Below are 4,298 nucleotides of genomic sequence, written 5' to 3' on the forward strand. Positions count from 1 at the left end.
GCCACCGTCAACTGGACGGTGCTGGAGCCGGGATCCGTCACGCACCCTGACCTACCGAGACCCTGGGTGCTTCCCGTGGCCCAAACTGAGCCCTCATCCCCTACGCTCACCCCCATGTGACTGCTCCCCATGGACTCCTGGGGCCCTAGGGTGAGTGTGGGGTCTCAGCCACGGTGGCGGCAGAGGGGGGCCCCGAGTCCTGCGCAAGCCCCCGAGCCTGTGGCCAGAACGCCCATCAGGAGCAGAGTGCACTCGCCGCGCTCGGGCTGGACGGGCAGCAGTGTGCGTGGTCTGCCCCGAGGGGACCCGGCTGCTCCGACCCGAGGGGAGGGGGACATTTGGGGACAATGCCAGGCCCTGTCTATGGGATACCAGTGCAGGGGTGTGGAGAATGCCGTCTTTGGAGAATTCTGGGACGGGTGAGGAACGTGCGCTGGACCGGTCTGGGGCGGAGGTGGGCCTTGCGGTGGCCCCGAACACGGTCCCCACTCTGATTGGCTGGCAGGGCAGGGGCGGGAATTCTGGGCGGGGCCACCCCAGTTAGAAAAAGCCCGGGCTAGGGCCGGAGAGCAGGGTGTGGGAGGGGGTGGTGGGTGGGGTGGGATGGGGGGGTTCGGGGGAAACTGGGGAAGCGGGGGTGCCGAGGGGTAACCAGGGAAGCGTGGGGTACTGGGGGCAACCAGGGGAAGATGGGGACAGGGTGTAGGGAAGCTTGAGTGGGCCAAGGATCACCTTGGAAATCTGGAGTCTGGCAGGAGTGGCCGAGGGTTGAGGGGCTGGCTTGGGCAGGGCTGGTGGGCACCTGGCGGGAGTGTGGCGTGGGGTCCCAGGTGTCTTGGAGTCTGGGTGACATCGGCATGGCATGCGGTGGGCCCAAGCTGGGGGTGTAGAGGGCAGAAGGGGGAGCCAGACATTCATCCCGGTCAGTTTTGGTTTCAGGTCGTGGCGGCTGGTGGACAAGGGGAGCTGGTGAGGGGTTCGCCCAGGACCTGGGGCAGTTGGGCTGTTGCTGGCAGCCGTGGGTAAGTGAGGACAGCGGTCTGTTGGCCAGGTGAGTCCCCTCCCCTCCCTGGGCCTTGCTTCGCTGGCCTTCTGCAAGGAGGAGGTTGCAGGGAGCGAGGAGCAGCAAGGAGAGGTGGCTGACCTCCTGGCAGAGCGGCAGGACGAAGGAGGGCGGTCAGGACAGGTGACATTGTCTCAGGGGGAGCTGGGACTGTGCAGGCTGGGGGGGGCCGTGCGCCCTTCCCAGGCAGAACGGGCATTTCAAGAGAGCGGGCGGGAGATGAGGCAGGGCTGCCAGCGCGGGAGGTGACAGGTGGCTGAGGGGATCCAGCTTGTGGGGGGCACCAGGCCTGGGTCGCACAGGATGAGGTGGGGACTCAGGACGCAGCAGGGTCCCCAGCCGTCACTACATCTCACCCACCGAAATTCATTTAGTAGAAGGTCCAGGAGCGGCTCCGGCACGGGCCTCCCAAGGCCGAGTCGGAGCCTCGAGGGCTGGTGAGCGGGAGAGAAGGAGCAGTGCGCGGGGAGACCCGCAGAAGGACGTCACCCGGAGGGAGCGGCGGCTGCAGTACGGGCTCCAGAGAGATTTCTGCAGCAAGGAGGCTGCTGGGGGCCCGGCCTGCGGACGGTCGTTCCCACGTGGCACTGCGACCCAGGCGCTGGCGGGAGAGGGCCCAGGGTGTACCTGGTGACGCCGTATGCCCTCACCGCTCAGCCCTGGGTCTGGCATGGCAGACAGGACAGCGTCCAGGGGAGTCAAGGGCACTGGTGAGGCCGGACTAGGCAAGGAGGTTGGGGCGGAGTGAATGGAGCTCTGGTGGGGGGTCGGGGCGCAGGCAGGGGTGAAGAGCGGGAGCCTGGCGGCGAGCCAGGGGAAGCACTGGCCTCCGGAGCCCGAGGCCAAGGCGGGCCCCTGCGGGCAACGACGGAGCAGGGATCGGTGCCTCCAGGCTCAGACTGGAGACAGGGGTGAGTGCCCAGCCTGCTGGCGCCGGGCCCAACACCAGCCCGCCCCCAGCTCTCTGCGCCCACTCAGCCGCCGTCTCCACCCCCACAGCCAGGTCTCCAGTATGGGTGACGTGCCCTCCAGCCACCGAAGGCCGGGCGCGAGGCTGCGCTCAGAGGGGTATGACGTGGTCCGGTGTGACGGTGAGGATGGACGTGCTGCCGTCCGGCCTTCCTGGTAAGTGCAGGCGTGAGGCTCGGCCCCTCCAGGCCAACCGTCCCGCAAAGCACTCATGAGCACTCTTTCTTCCGTAGAACATTCCAGGCTGGTACCGCGGGGAGTCAGAACACCTACGGGTCTCGTTCCTTTGCCTTCCTGAAGGAGTCAACACACTGCTGCTCTCTGGACCTCTAGAACCCTCCAAATGACAAGGTGAGGAGCCCCCCGGCCACCCCGGGGGAGCGGGCCCGGGCCCCAGTGCCGGGCACTGACTCTCTCCCCGCCCGCAGAAATGGTGCTACCCAGCTCATGCCTGGGCCTTGGAACCGGGACTTCTTCAAGTCCTTCTAGCTCTGACTCAAGAATATGCTGCATTCTGGAACCACTACACTACTTGACTCAGGAATCGGCTCTGGAAGGTGAGTGCGGGCGCCCTTGTTCCGGAAGCTTCCCCGGCCACCCTGCCTGGCCCCACTCATGTGTCTTGTCGCTCACTCTCTACAGGTTAAGCTAAAGGAACGAGATCAGCCTGACAGCACCACCGTCAGCAATGAGCAGCCCCTGTGGCGTCCGTCACCCCCCCGCCTGGCAACTTCATCTCCGTGGCCACCCTGCCGTGGCCAGGCGACCACCAGCCGCCACGCCCCCACGCCCCTCACCCTTCTTCTCTTCTTCCTTTTCTCTGTTCTCTTATTTCCTTTCTTTGCTTTCCTTTTTGCCCGGGAGACTCAAAGCCGCCATGACTCTGTTTCCCCGTCCCTCCTGAATTCAATTTGCACTAAGTCGTTTGCACTGGTTTGGAGTCGTGGAACTGGCCTTGAGTCCCCGAGCGAGTGTGCAAGCGAACTGCTGAGTGTGCCTGGCCTCTGCGGCGCCCGCCTGCCGTCCACCTCTGGGGGTGCCCGGGTGCGGCCGAGCGTGTGAGGCCCCAACCCCCCCTTGCCTAGTCTGGAAGCTCCTAACACCGAGCAGACCTTGAAGCAATTCCATTGTAGAGCCGCTCGCTCTGTGCCCCTCCCCACCAGGGCTTCACCAGAAGCCTTGGACTCATCAATAAACACAGTTACAGCAATTTGTCTCAGGGACTCTGGAATCTGAGCTGTTTGCCTGCGGGTGGGGGAGATGGGCATGGGGGGGGGCATGGGATAGGGGACATGAAAAAGGCATATGGGAACGGGGTGGGGGGCCACAAAGAGTGGGAAGGGCGAAAGGTGGGGAGAGGTACGTGGTGGGGAGGGGCGCAGGGACAGAGGGGGAGTCACAGGGCGGGGAGGGGCACAGGGATGAGGTGAGGTGAGGCACACAGAAGGGGAGGGGACCTGGGGGTGCACATGAGACAGGAAGCTGTTATGGCCTATGGCCGAGGAGGAATCATGGGGGTGGGGGTGGGTGGGGGTGGATGAGGAGGGGTGGGCAGGGAAGGGCATATGACACGGGGAGGGGCCTGTGGGGTGGGGTGACAGAGGGAGGGAGACATGGGGTGAGGCCCAGGGAGGGGTCTGTGGGGCCAGGGCCCCTGCAGGGAGGGGTGGGAGGGTGGGGGTGGCCGAGGGAGTTCTCAGCAATGGGAGAGAAGCCAGACAACACCGAGTCTCCCTCAGCTCTGTCCTGCCGCACTAACTGGCTCAGGGACGACACCCCTGGGCCTCCCTGAGCCCCTGCCCCTGACCCTTGGTCTAGGAGATTCGTCTGCAGAATCATCTAGGGGAGTGGGCTTGCCATGTGGTTGGGTTGGGCCGTGCAGCCCAGGCCAGGGAGGGCTGGCCACTCTCATCTACAGAATTTGGCTGCCCCAGGGAGGGGCGGGGGGTGGGGGGCTTGGATTGAAGCAGCAGAGAAGGGGAGGCGGGCGGGGACGTAGGTGAAGGATGAGTGAGGGGCCATGTCCTGCTGGCGTCTGGCCTTCGGTCTGTGCCTGGCTTGCAAGTGCAGCCCCCAGGAGCTTGCGGCTGGGGTCCCCATGCGAGACAGCAGCTGGGCTGGGGACCCCAGGCTGATAGCCCTCTGCCTCTGGGGGTGCGAACGCTGGGAGCATGAGGGGGCAGCTTGTGGAGATGAGGCTGGGGTCCTCACCCCTGGTCCGGCCGGCTGACAAAGACCGGATGGCAGAGGCACCAAGCCTTTCCTG

The 4,298-nt window shown here is 65.4% G+C and overlaps 1 long non-coding RNA gene across 1 annotated transcript; it reads left to right on the plus strand.

The window, feature by feature from the left end:
* The first annotated feature begins 598 nt into the window (after positions 1-598).
* Positions 599-3,249, plus strand: LOC116638859. The gene is made up of 5 exons (XR_004300718.1): positions 599-1,974; positions 2,063-2,188; positions 2,266-2,383; positions 2,461-2,589; positions 2,675-3,249. It is a non-coding gene; the product is annotated as an uncharacterized LOC116638859 (long non-coding RNA).
* The last annotated feature ends 1,049 nt before the right edge of the window (positions 3,250-4,298 follow it).

Source organism: Phoca vitulina, unplaced genomic scaffold (assembly GCF_004348235.1).
Source record: "Phoca vitulina isolate PV1807 unplaced genomic scaffold, GSC_HSeal_1.0 scaffold16, whole genome shotgun sequence".
NCBI classification, from domain to species: domain Eukaryota; kingdom Metazoa; phylum Chordata; class Mammalia; order Carnivora; family Phocidae; genus Phoca; species Phoca vitulina.